The 23,649-nt window shown below is 49.8% G+C and overlaps 1 protein-coding gene across 2 annotated transcripts in view; it reads left to right on the forward strand.

The window, feature by feature from the left end:
• The window catches only part of LOC146839099 (uncharacterized), a 39,495-nt gene that overhangs the window by 6,006 nt on the left and 9,840 nt on the right, over positions 1-23,649 (forward strand). The window contains exon 2 of one of the 2 annotated variants that reach the window (XM_085603121.1): positions 16,734-16,856. The exons of the other annotated variant lie outside the window; for it this stretch is intronic. The gene's annotated coding sequence lies outside the window, so the exon portion shown is untranslated. The remainder of the gene's footprint in view (positions 1-16,733; positions 16,857-23,649) is intronic. 2 annotated transcript variants of the gene reach the window in all.

The following is a 23,649-nucleotide window of genomic DNA, read 5'->3' on the forward strand; positions in this document are numbered from 1 at the left end:
TTCCTGCTCCTAAATAGCCGCCAAGTCCTAGAACGACCTCCCCCTGTAGACCTGACCGTCCCTCCCGGAATTCAGAAGAAAACTCAAGACCTGGCTCTTCAACCAAGAGTAGAACGCCAGCACCTGGAAGCTCCCCGGAGTGACAAGCCGCACTATACAAGAATTTCCTGATTGATTTATACCTGCTCCTTACCTCACTCTTTATATGGACTGAGTATGCTCATGCTGCCTGACTCAATTAATGCTTCCTTAATGACAACATTTTATTGATTTTATTCAATTGAGATACACCTGACTAGTTCACAGTTGACCATATGGACAATTGATGCCTTAAGAGTGAGGATCCAATGCCTCTCATGCTGTAACCATTAGTGTCATTAAAGTTCTTATTTATTTATTTTCTTCTGTAGCTCACCTAACCCCAGTGGCGTAACATTAGCCTGTGTGGTGTGGTCCCTCCGCCCCCCGAGCTCCAGGGGGTCCCCTCCGGCACTGTGCAAGGGTGGTGGGCCTCTGGCCTGAAAGCTACTGACAGGGTGGGGGGATCCATGTACTTTGCAGAGGGCCCCCTCAAGTTTTGTTACGCCCCTGCCTAGCCCAACGGGTGTCAGCGTGCTGTTCTGTGCTACGTTACAGCCAAAGCCTGCGGTGTAATAATATCGTCTCCAAGGCTGCTTGTACTGCCCGGTAAGGGTTAGGGGTGGGAGGCCAATGATGCTCAGCACCATTGAAGGCCAGTGCTGCTCATTCATGCCCGGGGCCAACGCTCCTCATCAGCATCTTGGGCCAGTGTTGCTCATCAATATTTTGAAGCAAACATACCATGGCATGATGCAAATAGTTTGACCAATCTGATGCTGGCAAGTAGTGATCCTGGGCAAATGAATTAAACTCCCTGTGCACAGGGTGACCCCTGTGCCCCCACAGCCGGTCGCTCCTCTCCACTGCTCTGCCTACCTGTCGCTGCCTGGCACCTGCCCACCCTGCAACCACCGCCTGACGCCACTTACCTGGTTTCACGCCGCCACCGCCGCCTCCTGCCTGCTGCCTGCTGCCTCTCAGGTTCCGCCTGTCGCTTCCTGCCGCTGCTGCCCCTCCTCGCCCGCTGACCGCCGTCGCTGCCACAGTCACTTCTGCTCCGTTTTTTCCGCCGTTTCCGCCGCCGCTGACCCGCTCTCCTCCTTCCTGCTTCCGCCTCCGCCTGCAGTCCCGCCTCCCCTCACTGCCCATTGGCCAACCCGCTCCCGCCTCCCAGCCGACCCTCCCTCCCGGCTCCTTATTTATGACGCCCGCGCAGCGGACGCGCGCAGCGGGAGCGCCGATTGAGTGCCGAAGGTGCGCCAAAGGTAAGCCCGTCTGCGCCCGTCCGCGCCTTGACCGTGCCCAGCTCCAGACCCCCTAGCCCCCGCGCCCGCCAGCCCCCCCGCAGGACCTACGACTTCGCCACGCTCATCGCACTCAAAACCGCCCGAGCCCCCGGATGCTACCGAGCGTCCCCGCGACGCACCCATGGACCCTTCGTCTGCCGATCCTGCAACTTCTCCTGCCTCCAAACAGGCACCACGCCCACCAAGACGGACAACAGCAACCACCTCAAGTGCATCCTGATCAACACCCGCTCCGTGCACAGACACGCCGTGGAACCTCCTCGACACCGCATCTCCAGACGTTGCCTTCCTCACGGAAACCTGGATGAACGACTCCTCAGCCCCCGACATCGCCATAGCCATCCCGGACGGCTACAAGATCATCAGGAGGGATCGCAACAACCAGACCGGAGGGGGCATCGCCATCGCTCACAAAAGCACCATTCGCATCTCGACGGACTCCACCGACGCATTCAACACCGCCGAATACCTGCACTTCCAGATCCACACCGACCCCAAGACTACCCTCAGAGGCACCCTCATCTACAGACCCCCGGGACCACGCGCACATTTCTGCGAAGACATCACGGACTTCATCAGCCCTCACGCCCTCCCCTCCGCCGACTACATCCTCCTCGTGGTCCTCAACTTCCACCTGGAGAACAACAACGAACGCAACACGACCACCCTGCTGGACAACCTCGCCAACCTCGGACTCCAGCAACTGGTCAACACCCCCACCCACTACGCCGGCCACACGCTCGACCCCCTCTTCTCATCCAGCAAGCACGTCACCTTCAGCCACTGCACCGGACTCCACTGGACTGACCACAGCTGCGTCCACTTCAGCTTCAAGAAGAACACGGTCCACCACCACCCGAAGCAGGTTCCCCACAGAAACTGGAGCAAGATCACCGTCGACCAGCTCACCACCTCCCTCAGCCAGAACCCACCGGTCAGGACAACGGACCCTAACATAGCAGCCCTCGACCTCACGCAATGGCTGAGCTCCTGTGCCAACGACCTCGCCCCACTGAAGAACCCACTCACCAGGCCCAGAAGCAAGAAGGCCCCCTGGTTCACCGACGAACTCAAGGACTCCAAGAAGGCCTGCCGCACCCTCAAGAAGGCCTGGCTCCTCGACAAGACCACCGACAACATGACCGCCCTCAAACTCGCACACCCGCAGACATCACCAGCTCATCCGCACCACCAAGAAGAAATCTTTGAAGGAACGACTGGACAAGAACGCCTATGACAGCAAGGAGCTCTTCAACATCGTCAAGGAGTTCTCCAACCCCAGCACCGGCAACAACGACATCACTCCCTTGCAGGACCTCTGCGACTCCCTCGCCTCGTACTTCCACCGCAAGATCGCCGACATCCACAACAGTTTCGACGCTCCACCCCCGCACCCATCGACCGAACCTACGCACCCCGCCGCTATCCTCTAGACATGGACCAAAGTGACCCCCGAAGACACAACACGCATGATGAACACCATCCACTCAGGATCTCCGACCGACCCATGCCCCCACCATGTCTTCAACAAGGCCGCCTCTACCATCGCACCCCACCTCCGAGACATCATCAACGCCTCATTCGACACAGCCACCTTCCCGGAGAGCTGGAAGCACGCCGAGCTCAGCGCACTACTGAAGAAACCAACAGCGGACCCGACCGACCTCAAGAACTTCCGCCCAATCTCGCTCCTTCCATTCCCTGCCAAAGTCATCGAGAAGGTCGTCAACAAGCAGCTGGCCGCCTTCCTCGAGACTAACGGATCCCTCGACCCATCGCAATCCGGATTCAGAGCCAACCACAGCACCGAGACCGCCCTCATCGCAGCCACTGACGACATCCGAGCCCTGCTCGACAAAGGTGAAACAGCGGCACTCATCCTCCTTGACCTCTCCGCAGCATTTGACACTGTCTGCCACCGCACCCTAGTCCAACGCCTCAACGACACCGGCATCCAGGGGAATGCTCTGGAATGGATCATCTCATACCTCTCCGGCAGAACACAGAGAGTACGCCTCCCTCCGTACCGCTCTGAGGCCACCGAAGTCCTCTGCGGCGTCCCGCAAGGATCGTCGCTCAGCCCTACTCTCTTCAACATCTACATGAAACCCCTCGCTGCCATCACACGCCAACACAACCTCAACATCATTTCCTACGCCGATGACACCCAGCTGATTCTCTCCCTCACCAGAGACCCCGACACCGCCAAAGCCGACCTACACGAAGGGATGAAAGATGTTGCCGAATGGATGAATATCAGCCGCCTGAAGTTGAACACGGACAAGACAGAAGTCCTCATCCTGGGACCGTCGCCCTCCGCATGGGACGACTCCTGGTGGCCCCCGGCCCTGGGCACCGCACCCAAGCCAACGGACCACGCACGCAACTTGGGCGTCATCCTGGACTCCTCCCTATCGATGACCAGACAAGTCAACGCCGTCTCCTCATCTTGCTTCCACAACCTCCGCATGCTCCGCAAGATCTTCCGATGGATCCCGACCGAGACCAGGAAGACTGTCACCCAGGCCCTCGTCACCAGCAGACTAGACTACGGAAACACCCTCTACGCCGGTACAACAGCCAAGCTTCAGAAAAGACTTCAGCGTATCCAGAACGCCTCCGCCCATCTCATCCTGGACGCCCCCCGACGCAGCCACATCTCGAGCCACCTGAGAGACCTGCACTGGCTCCCTGTCAACAAGAGGATCACGTTCAGACTCCTCACCCACGCACACAAATCCCTCCACGACCTGGGCCCAAGGTACCTCAATAACCGCCTGACCTTCTACACGCCCACCCGACAGCTACGATCCGCGAACCTCGCCCTCGCCGTCATCCCTCGCATCCAGAGAGCCACCGCCGGAGGAAGATCCTTCTCCTACCTGGCGGCTAAGACATGGAACTCCCTGCCCGTCCACCTGCGGCTGACCCAGGACCACCTCGCCTTCAGGAAACAGCTCAAGACCTGGCTGTTCGAGCAGTAGCAGACCCCCTCCCCCAAGCGCCTTGAGACCCTTCCGGGTGAGTAGTGCGCGATATAAATTCCATGATTGATTGATTGATTGATTGATTAAACACAAATCTGGCCTTGTGTAGTATGACCTGGTGTCATGTAAAGCGCTCTAATGCCGTTGGGCCATGTTGGCGCTGCATGGATGCCGGATTAATCTAGACATGCATTGGGCTAACATGTAAAGTGCGATACTTAGCAGGGTGGTTGTGATCCTATTTGTGCCAACAAAGTGCTTTGAAGCCACTGCAGGGTGGGTTGTAGCGCTTCCTTTAAAAGCACAGATAAAAACAAGCAGTTGAGTTGTATTGTTGGTGTCTCCAGTGAGGTGCACTGCATTGGTGCTGCTCCTGGGTGTCCTTGTGATTGATTATGAGCTCTAGTGCGGAGAGTCTCAGTGCAGCAGTGGGAGGTGCCCTGCAGTGGTGCTGCCCCCGAGTGTCCTTGTGATTATGAGCCCTGGTATGAACAGTCTCAGTCCAGCAGTGGGAGGTGCCCGGCCGTGGTGCTGCCCCTGGGAGTCCTTGTGATTATGAGCCCCGGTATGGACAGTCTCAATCCAGCAGTGGGAGGTGCCCTGCAGTGGTGCTGTCCCTGAGTGTCCTTTTGATTATGAGCCCTGGTATGAACAGTCTCAGTCCAGCAGTGGGTGGTGCTGCCACTGAGTGTCCTTGTGATTATGAGCCCTGGTATGAACGTCTCAGTCCAGCAGTGGGAGGTGCCCTACAGTGGTGCTGCCCCTGGGAGTCCTTGTGATTATGAGCCCTGGTATGAACAGTCTCAGTCCAGCAGTGGGAGGGGCCCTGCAGTGGTGATGCCCCTGAGTGTCCTTGTGATTATGAGCCCTGGTATGAACGTCTCAGTCCAGCAGTGGGAGGTGCCCTGCAGTGGTGCTGCCCCCGAGTGTGCTTGTGATTATGAGCCCTGATATGGACAGTCTCAGTCCAGCAGTGGGAGGTGCCCTGCAGCGGTGCTGTCCCTGAGTGTCCTTTTGATTATGAGCCCTGGTATGAACAGTCTCAGTCCAGCAGTGGGTGGTGCTGCCACTGAGTGTCCTTGTGATTATGAGCCCTGGTATGAACGTCTCAGTCCAGCAGTGGGAGGTGCCCTGCAGTGGTGCTGCCCCTGGGAGTCCTTGTGATTATGAGCCCTGGTATGAACAGTCTCAGTCCAGCAGTGGGAGGTGCCCTGCAGTGGTGCTGCCCCTGAGTGTCCTTGTGATTATGAGCCCTGAAATGAACAGTCTCAGTCCAGCAGTGGGAGGTGCCCGGCCGTGGTGCTGCCCCTGGGAGTCCTTGTGATTATGAGCCCTGGTATGAACAGTCTCAGTCCAGCAGTGGGAGGTGCCCTGAAGTGGTGCTGTCCCGGAGTGTTCTGGTGATTATAAGCCCTGGTATGAACAGTCTCAGTTCAGCAGTGGGTGGTGCTGCCCCTGAGAGTCCGTGTGATTATGAGCCCTGGTATGAACAGTCTCAGTCCAGCAGTGGGAGGTGCCCTGCAGTGGTGCTGCCCCCGAGTGTGCTTGTGATTATGAGTCCTGGTATAAACAGTCTCAGTCCAGCAGTGGGAGGTGTCCTGCAGCGGTGCTGTCCCTGGGAGTCCTTGTGATTATGAGCCCTGGTATGAACAGTCTCAGTCCAGCAGTGGGGGGTGCTGCCACTGAGTGTCCTTGTGATTATGAGCCCTGGTATGAACGTCTCAGTCCAGCAGTGGGAGGTGCCCTACAGTGGTGCTGCCCCTGGGAGTCCTTGTGATTATGAGCCCTGGTATGAACAGTCTCAGTCCAGCAGTGGGAGGTGCCCTGTAGCGGTGCTGCCCCTGAGTGTCCTGGTGATTATGAGCCCTGGTATGAACAGTCTCAGTCCAGCAGTGGGAGGTGCCCTGCAGTGGTGCTGCCCCTGAGTGTCCTTGTGATTATGAGCCCTGAAATGAACAGTCTCAGTCCAGCAGTGGGAGGGGCCCTGCAGTGGTGCTGCCCCTGAGTGTCCTGGTGATTATGAGCCCTGGTATGAACAGTCTCAGTCCAGCAGTGGGAGGTGTCCTGCAGCGGTGCTGCCCCTGAGTGTCCTTGTGATTATGAGCCCTGGAATGAACAGTCTCAGTCCAGCAGTGGGAGGGGCCCTTCAGTGGTGCTGCCCCTGAGTGTCCTGGTGATTATGAGCCCTGGTATGAACAGTCTCAGTCCAGCAGTGGGAGGTGCCCTGCAGTGGTGCTGTCCCGGAGTGTTCTGGTGATTTTAAGACCTGGTATGAACAGTCTCAGTTCAGAGAGTCCTTGTGATTATGAGCCCTGGTATGAACAGTCTCAGTCCAGCAGTGGGAGGAGCCCTGCAGTGGTGCTGCCCCTGAGTGTCCTTGTGATTATGAGTCCTGGTATGAACAGTCTCAGTCCAGCAGTGGGAGGTGCCCTGAGTGTCCTGGTGATTATGAGCCCTGGTATGAACAGTCTCAGTCCAGCAGTGGGAGGTGCTACAGTGGTGCTGCCCCTGAGTGTCCTGGTGATTATGAGCCCAGGTATGGACAGTCTCAGTCCAGCAGTGGGAGGTGCCCTGCAGTGGTGCTGCCCCTGAGTGTCCTTGTGATTATGAGCCCTGGTATGGACAGTCTCAGTCCAGCAGTGGGAGGAGCCCTGCCGTGGTGCTGCCCCTGAGTGTGCTTCTGATTATGAGCCCTGGTATGAACAGTCTCAGTCCAGCAGTGGTTGGCGCTGCCCCTGGGTGTCCTTCTGATTAGGAGTCCTGGTATGAACAGTCTCAGTCCAGCAGTGGGAGGAGCCCTGCAGTGGTGCTGCCCCTGAGTGTCCTTGTGATTATGAGCCTTGGTATGGACAGTCTCAGTCCAGCAGTGGGTGGTGCTGCCCCTGAGTGTAGGAGAGTAGGATCTGCTTCACATGGGTACCCCCACTTTTTGCTGGTGTTTCGCTGTTTTTTTTTACCTTAGTCTGGCTGTGGCCCTGCTAATCCTCTCTAAAATGGTTTGCCTGTACATTAGGTACATATCTAATTGGATTGTGGAGTGCCTTATAAGTCCCTAGTATATGGTATACTATGTACCTAGGGCATAGGTACCTCAGAGGCCTACCAGGGGCTGAAGCATGTATTATGCCACCCCTGGGAAGCACTCCAAAATGGCACCACAGGTCTGCTACTGCAGCCTGGGTAAGGGTGTGCTTGAACCCCTTACAGTGATATAGGCTACCTATATCACTACCATTTCACACATATATAAAACCTATAAGTCACTCCTATGGCAGGCCTTAACATTCCTGAAGGCAGAGTGCTTGGTTTTTATGTGAGAGGGTGCCCCTGCATGAGCAGAGCCCCTCTGCAGCGTTCGGAGTATCTCCTCTGAGGCTGTTTGTGGTGCAGCCTGACCATATATTCTTAAGTGCATTATAACCTCGCGGTAAATGCTAACTTTGGGATGGCTGCACGGAAACATGTCTTGTTTGGTGTCAAACGCCTTGGAATACTATCCCCCCGCCAGTTCTGGCCGCGGTGGTAGGATTCCACGCTTCTAGAGGGAGAGACATGTTCACACTGGTCTAACCCGGTAGGACTTTCTACAGCCCTGGCATCACAAAATGGATGCCTCTGCTGTGAGAAGTTGGCTTGATATATGCTGTCCACTAGTTCTAGTGGGCACCTTGTATCAGTCCAAACAACCCCTTATTGTGAATTGGTTAAAGACAGCCTTTATTGAAAGCTATCCTAGTGGTAGCTATGGAGAGCAGCCTTCAGGCTAAGTCTTGAAGGAATGTAAAGCAGCTTGTTTTACCAGTCTATAATCTCTTGAATGATCAAATGAAAGGACAACCACACCAGGTATATATGCAAAATATATGTATTTAGGTTAAAACACACCCCTCTAGTCTCTTTATGAGACTGGAGTTCGAAGTACTTAATTTACAAGTTAGCAATCAACAGTAATAGCACAAATACACGTTTGGGCCCTAGGGGCGTACCAAACCATATACCAAAAAAGTGGTATAAGTACCACGACTGGGATAGACACAAGGCCTAGAGCCTGTAGAATTGCTGGGACCCCAAGGAACCAGCCAAGGTAGTGACACAGGGGACCCACGGAGACTGTATGCAGTATGTAAACACAACCGCGGGTTCCCGTTAGCTTCTATGGGCAATGTCGCGGTTGGAATTTTAAAGATTAGGGACACTTAGAATCGAGTCAGGACCAAACGCTTTTGGACTTAAGAAGTTCTAGGGCTAGCACCCACGGGAGCACCGGAGTACTCGAGTTACCTCACACAGGGAAGCCGGGTGCATAGGTGTCTTTTGGTGTCGGGTCGCGTCGTCAATTTCAATGGAAGCCTGCAAAGAACTGCTGCTGCCGTGAAGATGAGAAGTGTCCGAAGAGATCCAAGCCTGGATCTAGGATGGAAGGAACCTGAAAGCAGAGGGGACAGAGTCTGGGTCACTAGCCAGTGACCAAGGGCAGGATGGCCCAATGCCCACAGATGTCAGGTGCTTCAGGTGACTTGAAGGGTGTCTTGACTCTTCACCCACGAGGTCCAGGAGGCATCAACGAAGTCCACGATCCGGATTCAAGCTGTCCCACGAAGACTGTCGGGTGCTGCAGTGTCGGCGACCAGAACGGACCTAACAAGCCTTGGCAACGGCAAGTAACTGGAATTCAGAGAAAGGACTGCGGTGCAGACCAGCAAGGTCTGAGGGACTCACCCGGCGAGGGTAAGTGAGGGCACGTTTGGAGCAACCAGGAAAGCCCATGTAGAAGAGGAGTTGCCTTCGTGGGGACCTGCTAGCCAACGGGCTAGTGATCACGATGGAGCCTCGAGCGGTCGCACTTGAAGCTGGCCCACGGGTCACTCGTGGAGTGGAGGCCAACAATCTTTGGTGCAGGAGGTGCTCAAGCCTGGGGCTACTCTGAGCCCAAAGCACAACTTCGAGGAGGTCCAGGAAGATAGTGTTGCTGCAAAAGTTCACGGTGTCCAGGGGTCATGGTTCCACGTCACCCACGATAGCCACGGGCCTCAGCTTTGCTGTGGACTCAGGGTAGGCTTGGTGAAGTCTGGAAATCCACCTCTGGTGATGCAAAGACTTCGGTGTCCGGCGGGAGCTTCAGCAATGCAGACCGGTCAGTTGCTTCTTTGGTGCCTGCCAAGCAGGGGAGTCACTCCTTGACCCCAAGGGAGATTTCCTCCATCTTCTAGTCGTGATAGAAATTCGAAGGTCCAGGATATATGTTGCAGAGTTTCGTCCAGGGTAATTTAAAGTCCTAGGGACTGGATTCCTATACTTATACTAAGTTTAGGGGATGAACTAACTCTAAGGCCCCACCTATGGGTGGGTTTGGAAAGAGGAGTGGTTACACCCATTTCCTTTGTCCAGTTTCGCACCAGAGCAGGGACAGGTAGTCCCTGCAACCGGTTTGAACTGGACTATACACAGGGACACCAAATGTGCCCCCAGTGCAGGACTTCAAAGCACCAGAGAGTGCTCCTGCCCAGCCCCAATACACATCTGCCTGTCTGGGGAGGTGGTTACACCTCCCTTCGACAGGAAAACTATTGTCCAGGCCTCCACTGCCGGAGTTTTGGTCAGCAGCAGGAGGCCAGACCCGTGTCTGTGGCAGAGGCATCCATTTTGTGATGCCAGGGCTCAAGAAAGTCCTACCGGGGTTAGACCAGTGTGAACATGTCTCTCCCTCTAGAAGGGTGGAATGCTACCCCCGCCGCCAGAACTGGCAGGGGGGTAGTATTCCAAAGCGTTTGACACCAAACACGACATGTTTTGATGCAGCCTTTCCAAAGTTAGCATTTACCACGAGGTTATAATGCACTTAAGAGTATATGGTATGGCTGTATCACAGAACAGCCATACAGAAGTATTTCCGAAAGCTGCACAGGGGCTCAGCTCATGCTTGGGCACACTCTCACACAAAACCAAGCACTCTGCCTTCAGGATTGTCAAGGCCTGCCATATGAGTAACTTAGAGGTTTATATGTGTCTGTATATATATGTGGATATAGGTAGCCTATACCACTGTAAGGTGTGCAAGCACACCCTTACCCAGGCTGCAGTAGCAGACCTGTGGTGCCATTTTGGAGTGCTTCCCAGGGATATCATAATACATGCTTCAGCCTTGGTAGGCCTCTGAGGTACCTATGCCCTAGGTACATAGTATACCATGTACTAGGGGCTTATAAGGCACTCCAGAATCCAATTAGATATGTACCTAATGTACCTGCAAAACATTTTAGAGAGGAAGCGGCTAGGCTGTGGTCCTGATTAGCAGTGCCACAGCCTGACTAAGGTCGAAAAACAGTGAAACACTAGCAGAAAGTGGGGGTACCCATGTGAAGCAGATCCTACTCTCCTACACATGCCACAGACACGGGTCTGGCCTCCTGCTGCTGACTGAAACTCTTGCAGGGGAGGCCTGGACAACAGGTTTCCTGTCCCAGGGAGGTGTAACCACCTCCCCAGACAGGCAGATGTGTATTGGGGCCGGGCGGGAGCACTCTCTGGTGCCTTGAAGTCCTGCACTGGGGGCACACTTGGTGTCCCTGTGCATAGTCCAGTTCAAACCGGTTGCAGGGGCTACCTGCCCCTGCTCTGGCTTGAAACTGGACAAAGGAAATGGGTGTAACCACCCCTCTTTCCAAACCCTCCCATAGGTGGGTCCCTAGAGTATGTCCAACACCCAAACTTAGTATAAGTTTGGGAACCCAGTCCTTGCGACTTTAGATTACCCTGGACGATACTCTGCAACATATATCCTGGACCTTCGACTTTCTATTTCGACTAGAAGACGGAAGAAATCTCCCTTGGGGTCAAGGAGTGACTCCTCTGCTTGGCAGGCACCAAAGAAGCAACTGACCGGTCTGCATCGCTGAAGCTCCCGCCAGACGCCGAAGTCTTTGCATCACCAGAGGTGGATTTCCAGACTTCCCGAGGCTACCCTGAGTCCACAGCAAAGCTGAGGCCTGTGGCTATCGTGGATGATGTGGAACCGAGACCCCTGGACACCGTGACCTTTTGCAGTAACCCTATCTTCTGGGACTTCCTCGAAGTTGTGCTTTGGGTTCCGAGTAGCCCCAGTCTTGAACACCTCCTGCACCGAAGAGTGCTGGCCTCCACTCCACGAGTGACCCGTGGTCCAGTTTCAAGTGCGACCGCTCAAGACTCCTTCGCGATCACTAGCCCGTTGGCTAGCAGGTCCCCACGAAGGCAACTCCTCTTCTAATATTGGCTTTCCTGGTTGCTCCAGACGTGCCCCGACTTACCCTCGCTGGGTGAGTCCCTCAGACCTTGCTGGTCTGCACCGCAGTCCTTCCTCAGATTTCCAGTGACTTGCCGTTGCCAAGGCTTGTTGGGTCCAATCTGGTCGCCGACACCGCAGCACTCGACAGACTTCGTGGCATAGCTCCAATCCAGCTCCTGGTCGTCATCGGCGCCTCCTGGACCTCGTGGCTGAAGAGTCAAGACACCCATCAACTCACCTGAAGCACCCGACATCTGTGGGCATTGGTCCATCCTGCCCTCGGTCACTGGCTAGTGGCCCAGACTCTGTCCCCTCTGCTTTCAGGTTCCTTTCATCCTAGATCCAGGTTTGGATCTCTTCTGACACTTCTCTTCACGGCAGCAGCAGTTCTTCGCCAGCTTCCATTGTAATCAACGACGCGACCTGACACCAAAAGACACCTATGCACCCGGCTTCCCTGGGTGAGGTAACTCGAGTACTCTGGTGCTCCTGTGGGTGCTAGCCCTAGAACTTCTTAAGTCCAAAAGGGTTTGGTCCTGACTCGATTCTAAGTGTCCCTAATCTTTAAATTTCCAACAGAGACATTGCCCATAAAAGCTAATGGGAACCCGTGGTTGTTTACACACTGCACACAGTCCCCGTGGGTCCCCTGTGTCACTACCTTGGGTGGTTCCTTGGGGTCCCAGCGATTCTACAGGATCTAGGCCTTGTGTCTAGTTCAGTCGTGGTTCTTATACCATTTTTTTGGCATATGGTTTGGAACGCCCCTAGGGCCCAAACAAGTATTTGTGCTATTACTGTTGATTGCTACCTTGAAAATTAAGTACTTCGAACTCCAGTCTCATAAAGAGACCAGAGGGGTGTGTTTTATCTTAAATACATATATTTTAAATATATACCTGGTGTGGTTGTCCTTTCATTTGTTCATTAAAGAGATTATAGACTGGTAAAACAAGCTGCTTTACATTCCTTCAAGACTTAGCCTGAAGGCGTCTCTCCATAGCTACCACTAGGATAGCTTTCAATAAAGGTTGTCTTTAACCAATTCACAATAAGGGGTTGTTTGGACTGATACAAGGTGCCCACTAGGACTAGTGGACAGCATATATCAGGCCACCTTCTCAGCTGAGTGTCCTTGTGATTATGAGACCTGGTATGAACAGTCCCAGTCCAGCAGTGGGAGGTGCCCTGCAGTGGTGCTGGCCCTGGGAGTCCTTGTGATTATGAACAGTCTCAGTCCAGCAGTGGGAGGTGCCCTGCAGTGGTGCTGCCCCTGGGAGTCCTTGTGATTATGAGCCCTGGTATGAACAGTCTCAGTCCAGCAGTGGGAGGTGCCCTGCAGTGGTGCTGCCCCTGGGAGTCCTTGTGATTATGAGCCCTGGTATGAACAGTTTTAGTCCAGCAGTGGGTGGTGCTGCCCCTGAGTGTCCTTGTGATTATGAGCCCTGGTATGAACAGTCTCAGTCCAGCAGTGGGTGGTGCTGCCCCTGAGTGTCCTTGTGATTATGAGCCCTGGTATGAATAGTCTCAGTCCAGCAGTGGGTGGTGCTGCCCCTGAGTGTCCTTGTGATTATTAGCCCTTGTATGAACAGTCTCAGTCCAGCAGTGGGAGGTGCTACAGTGGTGCTGCCCCTGAGTGTTCTTGTGATTATGAGCCCTGGTATGGACAGTCTCAGTCCAGCAGTGGGAGGTGCCCTGCCGTGGTGCTGCCCCTGAGTGTGCTTCTGATTATCAGCCCTGGTATGAACAGTCTCAGTCCAGCAGAGGGAGGTGCTACAGTGGTGCTGCCCCTGAGTGTCCTTCTGATTAGGAGTCCTGGTATGAACAGTCTCAGTCCAGCAGCGGGAGGTGCCCTGCAGTGGTGCTGCCCATGAGTGTCCTTGTGATTATGAGCCCCGATATGGACGTCTCAGTCCAGCAGTGGGTGGCGCTGCCCCTGGGTGTCCTGGTGATTATGAGCCCTGGTATGAACAGTCTCAGTGCAGCAGTGGGAGGTGCCCTGCAGTGGTGCTGCCCCTGGGAGTCCTTGTGGTTATGAGCCCTGGTATGAATAGTCTCAGTCCAGCAGTGGGAGGTGCCCTGCCGTGGTGCTGCCCCTGAGTGTCCTTGTGATTATGAGCCCTGGTATGTACAGTCTCAGTCCAGCAGTGGGAGGTGCCCTGCAGTGGTGCTGCCCCTGGGAGTCCTTGTGATTATGAGCCCTGGTATGGACGTCTCAGTCCAGCAGTGGGAGGTGCCCTGCAGTGGTACTGCCCCTGGGAGTCCTTGTGATTATGAGCCCTGGTATGAATAGTCTCAGTCCAGCAGTGGGAGGTGCCCTGCAGTGGTGCTGCCCCTGAGTGTCCTTGTGATTATGAGCCCTGGTATGAATAGTCTCAGTCCAGCAGTGGGAGGTGCCCTGCAGTGGTGCTGCCCCCGAGTGTGCTTGTGATTATGAGCCTTGGTATGAACAGTCTCAGTCCAGCAGTGGGAGGTGCCCTGTAGCGGTGCTGCCCCTGGGAGTCCTTGTGATTATGAGCCCTGGTATGAACAGTCTCAGTCCAGCAGTGGGAGGTGCCCTGCCGTGGTGCTGCCCCTGAGTGTCCTTGTGATTATGAGCCCTGGTATGTACAGTCTCAGTCCAGCAGTGGGAGGTGCCCTGTAGCGGTGCTGCCCCTGGGAGTCCTTGTGATTATGAGCCCTGGTATGGACGTCTCAGTCCAGCAGTGGGAGGTGCCCTGCAGTGGTGCTGCCCCCGAGTGTGCTTGTGATTATGAGTCCTGGTATGAACAGTCTCAGTCCAGCAGTGGGAGGTGCCCTGCAGTGGTGCTGCCCCCGAGTGTGCTTGTGATTATGAGTCCTGGTATGAACAGTCTCAGTCCAGCAGTGGGAGGTGCCCTGCAGTGGTGCTGCCCCTGGGTGTCCTTGTGATTACGAGTCCTGTTATGGACAGTCTCAGTCCTGCAGTGGGAGGTGCCCTGCAGTGGTGCTGCCCCTGGGTGTCCTTGTGATTACGAGTCCTGTTATGGACAGTCTCAGTCCTGCAGTGGGTGGTGCCGCCCCTGAGTGTCCTTGTGATTATGAGCCCTGGTATGAACAGTCTCAGTCCAGCAGTGGGAGGTGCCCTGCAGTGGTGCCGCCCCTGAGTGTCCTTGTGATTATGAGCCCTGGTATGAACAGTCTCAGTGCAGCAGTGGGGGGTGTTGCAGTCTTCTCTTCCTGGAAGTGATCCCTGAGTGCACTTGCACAGCACTGCTGCCAGGAAATGCTCCAGTGAGCGGGTAAGCACGTCCAGGGCATGGTTTTCCTCCTCGTGCTCTGGGCCTGTGCAGCGCCTTAGACGGTTATGCCTCACTTCTAGGCACACCGGGATTTACTGCTCCTGGTTCAGGTGTGGTCAGTGCAGCACGAGATTGTGAGCACGCGCAGTGCAGTATTAGGAACCGGTACCAATGTCCTGGGAATGTGCTGGGCATGCGCAGTGCAAGGGCTTCATTGTGTCTCATGATCTGAGCATGCTCAGTACTAAGTTTTTCTGGGCACGTGCAGGAATGATTCGTTTTCTGGGCACGCGCACTGCAGTATTAGGAAACGGTACCAATGTGCTGGGCATGCGCCGTACAATGGTTTAGGGGTTTCTTATGATCTGCATATGTGCAGTACGTGCCTTCTGTTCTGAGCATGCGCGGTACAGCAGAGCCTGTTTCCGGAAGTTCCTTTGCAGCCCTATCTCAGCTCCCCAGATCCGCACAAGACCCCGGGTCAGCGCAAGAGAAGGGACCGGATTTTGCAAACTAACAACCGAGCTAAATTAAATGCAACTTTTGAGCCCAGTTTCATGCATGGTAATTACGTTGCTTTATGACGTGAACTGTTTCAGTCCACCCTCTCTGAAACCCGGCACCTGCTCTGTGTGCTGACCTCTGCCAGGACAGCAGTGATAAAAGGCCTGTGTGTTAAATCCGGAGAGCCTGGACCCCGCAGTGCGAGAATCACATTGTTGAAAGTGGGGTTATTGTGTAGAAATGATAGTTCTTGAACGAAGGTCAGGTTTGAAGACCTTTATTGGTTACATGTGTGATAGGTAGCACAACCCACAACCGCTCATCCTGGTGTTCCCGCTGCGACTGTCAAACTAGCAGAAGGACGAAAACTCCAGAATGAATGGCATATGCAAATGAGAGCAGGGCTCGAGAGCAGGCGAGCGACATAGACACATTGTCCTTAAAGGAAGAAGGACAATTTGTCACCACAACACACATAAAGGAAAGTATCCTCCTCACTGAGAGGAAGGGCCAGAGAGACTCCGGGAGGTGAGTCTTGGAGGACTGGGGTCACCTTGATCAGGGACACTATGATCATACATGTCAGCTACTTTCATGGGGCTACTTTCCATGGCCGTCATTTAGGGGTCGCAGCTGTGACCCCAGGCTTGCCACCCCTGGCACTGCCTTTGCAAACCCTGCCCTTGGAGGTGGGAAAATCAATGCCTGGCACACAAGGGCAGCGCCACTTTCCTGGTTTTTTTGTTGTCAATTCTTCATTAAATTAATAGTGAATAAAAATGTATTATTCACATGCACCCCCGCTACCCCTTGCATTTAGGTGAATTGACGTTCATGTTAGTTTTCCTCGTAATTTTCCCTCCCCTTCTAGCTGTGTCTGGCCGCTGCTCCAGTGCACAGATTCTGCCTCCGAACAAGCAACACAGAGTCACAGGATTTGTCTAGCCACTGCCCAAACAGCAGAAATCCTGTCCTGGGGAGGCGAGTGTTCGAACAAATAAACTTCACTCTTTACCCAGCGCCTGACTGAGCTGCCACCAGGCAGAGATCATTCCCTGCCTTTGGCCTGACCCTTGACAAGAACCACAGAATCTATGTCACCAGCTGGGAGGCAGCAGCTCGCTGTGGCTATTTCTTTGGTAATAGTCAAATACTGAATAATTACTCCTATTTTCCGAGCTGCTATTCATAAACTTCATACTGTGTGCAGTCTGCAGATTTAGTTAACTTTCACGACATAACCTGCACTGTGAAGTTTCCTTCCAAAATAGATTTGTTTTTGTGAATTGTCTTCCAAAAAGTGAAATTTCTTCGCCCTCTTTTTCTCCAGTTATTCCTACCTTTTTGGTGATCAGTCATTACATCACAGATGAGTACATCTGGAGCCATTGTATAACAGCAACTACATCAGGAGTCGCTCCATCAGGAATACCTTTAGAGCACAACTTGGCAGGTACTTTTTAAAATTGTTATATATGTGTAAATATATGTATGCTAGCACAGTAGATTTGGGACTCGATTCTAAGTGTCCCTAATCTTTAAAATTCCAACCGCGCCACGGAGCTGCGTTGCAAAGTGTTGTAAAAAGGGGCGTGGCCTCTGAACACCTCTCTGCAACCCAGCTCCCTGGCGCATACTGGAGGTACCTGGTGGGCTAGTTGGCCCCCAGGGGACCTCAGGATTGAGGAGGAATTAATTCCCCAATTTAAAACGCGCCACAGGGCGTGTTTGCACACGTCACCTCAGGCCCCTCCCCCTTCCTTCACCATTGTACAAATATTCCTCTAAAATCAGCCGAACTACGAATTCCGATTTACTCACCTGTTATCAGGAAAGAACCAAGTGCTGCATCTTTTAGCCCAGCACTGACCCTGAAAAGTAATTCTAAGCGTACTTACCAGTAACTTGTATTTCCTTCCATAGGAATCCATTGTGTGGTTTTCAGCAGAAAAGTTTCTAAGTGTCTATTTTCACAAACTAAAAATATTCCTAAAAAATCGTCTGTATGACTTAAACACATTTTTTTAACTGTTTACAGGAGATTCACCAGTGCTGGATCCAGGATCCACCACTGAGTAAGAAAAAGTAACGCTAACACTACTTACCTGCAAAGTGAATTTTCTGCCATAGGATAACATTGGTGATTCTACGTGAAAACATTTCGAAGTGTCAACTTTTAAAATACAATAATATTCCTTAAAAATCACTACTGTAACCAAAACGCTTTTACTCAACTGTTTACAGGAGATGTCCAAGGACTGAATCTAGGATCCAGTCCGTTGGTTAGAAAAGTATACCATAAAGTAACTAATTTCATTTGACTAGAAATTCACATTGAGCTCAATGTTGCATTGTGTTTGAAATTGTGTTGTCCATTGCAACAACTGTAACTACTGTACTTAAAAGTCTATTGCCTGTTTGCAAAGTATTTAAACTAAAGAAATTCATTCTGAGAAAGTATATTTTGTATTGTGATGTATAATGTAATTATAATGTAATCAAAAAAAAAATCTAAAAATAAATAGTTAAAAAAATGTAGCAAATCAGTATAACAATTAATACATTATTAATTGTCATTTACAAAACCTTTGATATTCACTGAAAAAACCATAGGTTTCAGGCCTGATATAGTTGGGAATTAGCATTTAAAAAACCTTTGAAATTCACCGAAAAAAACATAGGTTTCAGGCCTGATATAGTTAGGAATTAGCATTTAAAAAAACCTTAGAAATTCACTGAAAAAACAATAGGTTTTAGGGGTGTTATAGTTAGCTGGACATTTCACTCGAAGAAAACAATTGAAATTCCTCCGATATAGTTAGTTGTACTAACTACATCTCGCGCGCCCGCAATCCACTGCTGATGATGTCACATATTACATCATTCATGACATGGTCAGTGACACCACTGATGACATCTCAAATGACATCACTGATGACATCCTCCAGTCAATGTGGTTTGGTTCGTTATTTAAATATGTATTATATATATATAGCAATTTGCATTGAATCATACAGCTGCACACTCACCCATAAAGCTACTCACACACACTTATTCACCTATACAGCCACTCGCACATCCACTCACCCATTCAGCCTCTCAACACACCGTCATTCAACCATACAAGCACTCACTTCCACGTCCACACAAACCATTCACACATCCATAAAGCACATCCACTCACTCACATTCCAATACAGCCACTCACACACAACACACAACACACTTAACCCAACACCCACTCTTAACAACCACCTACTTACCCATAAGCCCACTTACACACCCAGTCACTCACTCATACAGCCATTAAGACACCCACTCACTCACACATTCACTCACTCACCAATACAGCTATTCACTCACCCACATAGCTATTCACACACTCACTTATACACCCATACAACTACTCAGACACGGATATAGACTCACACAACCACTCAGATCACATATGTTAGGAATAGTAGTACAGAAAGAATAGTATTTAACTTATGCAGTAGCTTAGTATATATCTTTAAGTCTCGGAAATGTTTACAAAATACTTACACTTGCTGGATGATGTTATGATTAATGTCTATTGAAATGTAATCAGTGATGTCACTGACCATGTCATGAGTGATGTAATATGTGAGGTCATAAGCAGTGCATCGTGGGGGCATACGTTATAGTTAGCTCATGTAACTATAACTGCTGAATTTCAGTTGTTTTGCACCAGTGAAATCTGACCCTAACTCTGACCCTAACTATAACCTCCCTGTAACCTTTTTGCTGTAGCCCTAAGGTGAATATTATATACTTTTCTCTTCTTGTATTTTAATATAGTATTTTTTAAGTAGTGAAAGTTAGGTTAGTGAGCACTGTAACCTATGCCCAGTTGTCACAAATAACTTGCTCCCTTTTATAACTTCATCCCCAGTTTAAATAAAACTGTTTTTGGGTATTCAGCGGGAGGATTTGAGAATGCTTGGTTTATCAGTGGATTGCCCCAAGGGAAGGAAACCCAGACCGGGGAGTTACAAGCACTAAAAACATGGTTCATCTTAATATCCATTTGTAACAGGGTATTGCAATGAAAGCAGAAGTAACGGATAGTTTTATGGTGTGTTGAAACCGTCAGTTAATAATCAATGAGTATAATGTGTGAGATTTTGAAATCATAAGACACGATTACATTTTGCACCTTTTAGAAGTTGTAATGATGAAAGCTGTAAAATGACACGTTTTATTTCCCCTCTTACTACGCCCAAATACAAGTATTTTATGCTACTAATAAGGTAATAGAAAATAACATAAATACCCACATAAAACCTGCTAGTAAGCATCACAAAAAAATTGGTGAAATGATTATAATGGAACCAAAAAGATTGAAAGCGCTGCAACCAAATGGTCTGCATTTTTTTCTTTTTAAAGTGCAGCGAGAATTGTACTCGCACCTTCTGTTCCCCTTGTATTAAAAAAACAGTTTGGAAGACAAGCAATATATGGCTCTTGGTGGGTTCAATATTGTATCCCATGTATAATGGCTCTCATACAGTGCCAGCCAATAATAAGCTGATATCCCGTCCTGATGTTGAAAATATTTATTGCAAAATTACCGTTGAACGAATTACAATCATGTTTAGAAGCCAAAACATTTTTGCCACTTTGTGAAACAGGTTTCCGTAGTGGGCATTGGCTACAGATAATATTGTGGCAACAGCAATACTTGTACGTAGATAAGTGTTGGGCAGAATAAAATGTTATATGTCCACTATATAGCTTATGTATGTGGTATTTCTGGAGCATGAACATAGCCAAAAGGCAGCCGAGCGTTGTACAGGGTCACAGGCAAGCATAAAGCCAAGGCGTGGCAGGAGAGGTAGTCGAGTTGTGGATGTTAATGCATGCAGCTACCGATGTTCAAGTTTGTCTCTAAATATTGTGAAGAATGCTACAAACAGAGGTATTGGCTTCTGTATTCTAATTCCTGGGTGCAGGTCAGACTGTGCAAAGGTTATCAGGTAACTAACTATAATCTAGGGTGAGTGTAGTAGCAGTATGCAGATAACACATCTCTTCTAGTTTTAGTCGTAAGCGGTTTGCAACATCTGCTTAATAGACCAATAAACAAAATGAGATGGTAACTAACCCCTCAAAGACAACAAAACATTGTTTTTTGGGAAGAGGAAAGTACAGTTTAAATGGCATCTCCCAGGACTCAAAGGCTATCCCTGCCGGGAAATGCAGTTTGGTGTTGCATAGTGCCTTCTCCATACAATACAAAGCCTCAGTTTAAACCACACTGTCACTCTGCTGGGACATCAAGCCTTTTCTTTCCAGGGAAAGACTTAACACAAGCAGGTTAGCAGGGCGCCAGTTTCCAAATAATAAGCAGAATCATTATTCATGACAAGAATCAACAATATAATTATCTGAAAATATCTATTTACTTCATTGTTGTCATGGAAGGTACATATGAAACGCATAACATTAATTTTTTATTAAAGCAAATCAACCCCTTAAAGTGGATTGGCAGCTTAATCTCTCTATAGCAGAAGAGGGTATAGCCTTACCAGACTTCCACTGGTATACAGGGAAACAATTGGAAGACAAATTGTTGAAGCAATGAGCTCTTAACAGGGCAGTCAGATTGACACCTTCAACTGTCTACTTTTACTTATCTTGTACATACCAATCACCTCTTTAGATTGAATTGCCCAAAATTCTTTAAACAAGCTAGGCTATAGAACACTTGCTCTCACTAGGACTTGGGAATACATTTTGCATACTTTTTCGGGCCAACTATTAAATTTGACTCCCCTATTTGGGACTAGTCTTTCTTCTCCTCTATCGTTAGTTGACCTTTGGCAACAGCAAGGTATAAATAAATTGCCCAGATCATGTGCTTGAATCATCTCATAACCCTAAAAGGAGTTACACCACTTATATGGTCTCCCCTGCAATGTCATCTTCAAATTCATCCAGTTGAAACAGAGTCTGAAATCATTTTTCCCCATTGCCTTGACCTCATAGCATTCATATATTTATAATACATGGGATTTTGCAATCCTTGTATAAACGCCTGGCTCTAATTTCTTTATAATCAACGGGTTGTGACGCACCCAGTCACCTGTTATAAAGAAAAGGCTCCAGACCTGCACTGTAATAAGTTATTGCAGTCGAGTTCGGATGTCACAGTGCCTGCTGCCAGAGTCAGCAGCCGAGGCGAAAGGCAGGTAACAGAGCAGCTGCCTATAGCTGAAATGTTGCTTTTCTTTCTTCTGCTCTATTTTTCTAGCTTTAAATGCGTAGCAGAAAGAACATGATTATTTTTTTAATTCCTTAGATAATTAAGGAAAAGTTAGAATCTTTCTACATATTTGTACACATTCTCATCTACTGCAGATTTTATTTTAAACTTACTTTTGTTGAACTTGTTTCTAATATCTTTTTGAAACAAATATCTAACAGGTTTGTCATGTGTTTAATTTTGCAACTTGACCAGGAGCACTTTTTTTCTTGGTACTGTATCATTCTTAAAAGTTATGGATTAGACATTCATTCAAGTACCTAAATACACATAGTAATACATCTCTCCTATTTTCAGAATTTTAACAAAAAAGATCCCTTGAGCTATGTCCTTTTGGTATGACTCCATACCAAAAGGAGTTATGTTTTCTTGTTGCAATTTCTTAATTTATTTATATTCTTAGTAAACACAATTTTGATCAGCCCAGCCAACACGTTTCGTCCATTCGGACTTCATCAGGTCTGAAATATTAAAAAGAATACAAAGAATTGTACTACATATTACTACATATTCACATACCAATTCACCTATACTCTCTTTACGAAGAAGCTAAAGCCAAAACATGGACACGTTACTCCAACCTACAACATACCTATGTAACAAACATTTATGAACATTGAATGTATACCAGCGCCTGTTATATTTGCATATACATCACTGAGAATGCCTTGGCCTTGGGGATTGGTCTCCCACTGACTCTTCTCTGTCTCCTACATCACCCTTTCTGGTGATGATAATTTGGGGAGCAGGGACCCCACACAATGTATCCACCAAGGCACCCCAGAGAATTCATCCACCATTTCCTTGGAGCTTGCTTGTGCTAGACCTTCCAATCCTTGAGTCTCCCAATTGTTCTGTCTTATCTCCTGGCCGTCACATCCCTTGCTTGGACCTTCCAAGAGGAATTCTTTCTTCACCGCTCCCTTTCCGCGCGAAATAGACTGAAACCCCACAGAAGTGCTTTCAGGCATCTCCCCTGCACTCTCTCTCACTGCCACTCTCACAAGTAATTTGACACGTCTACAGCACTCTGTGAGAAAGTGCCCTCTTTCTCCATGGTTGTCCCCACTTTCTGCTAAACTGCTGATGTACTTTGAACGAGAGTGCCCTGGCCTCCTGCTAATCCGGTACCCAGGGCCTATATTCTTTCCCTAAAACTGCATTGAAGACCAAACCCAGTTGGCACTCTCTGGCCACAGGTCAGCCCCTGGTAAATATTACCACAGGTACCCAGGGCACTGCGACCATGGAAGGCCTCTAAGGGCTGCAGCACTTATTGTGCCACCCTTAGAGACCCTGTACCTTTACACTCACACACTGCATTTGCAGGCTGCGTGTTTTGGTACAGAACAAAGTGAAGAGTCGACATGGCATAACTGATAACTCTATTTCCTCCCATAGGAAAACATTGACTGTCTTCTATGAAAACGTTTCTAAGTGTAGAGTTGGAAAATCTACAAAAGCCTATATAACTGTGTACAAATAACCAAAATGCATTTATTTACCTGTTTACAGGAAATGTCCCAGTGCAGTATCCAGGTATACTACACTGTGTAAAAAAAGTAATCTGCAAAGTCATTTACATGACATCCTATTGAAAAGTCATTATAAAGTCTATGTACAATATTTTAAGGTATTCATTTCCAGTAATTCTACTGTAACCAAACCAAAGTATATATACAACTGCAAACCAGACTGTATTGTTACTGCAAAGTATAAATCACTTACCTGTGCCAGGCTTGCTTGGTTTTAAGAAATAAACATAACTAAATAATATTTTTTTACAAAGCAAATTGGTCTGAGTTCAGTCTTTGTGTGTGCAATCATTTGGTGATTGAGTGTGTACAGCAAATGCTTAACACTACCCTCTGATAAAGCCTTACTGCTCTCTCACACTACCACAAATAAAGAGTAAGGTGCTATCTACTTGTACCTCTGCCTACCTTTGGTGTTCCACTGG

This window comes from Triturus cristatus, chromosome 4_2 (genome assembly GCF_964204655.1).
Source record: "Triturus cristatus chromosome 4_2, aTriCri1.1, whole genome shotgun sequence".
NCBI classification, from domain to species: Eukaryota; Metazoa; Chordata; class Amphibia; order Caudata; family Salamandridae; genus Triturus; species Triturus cristatus.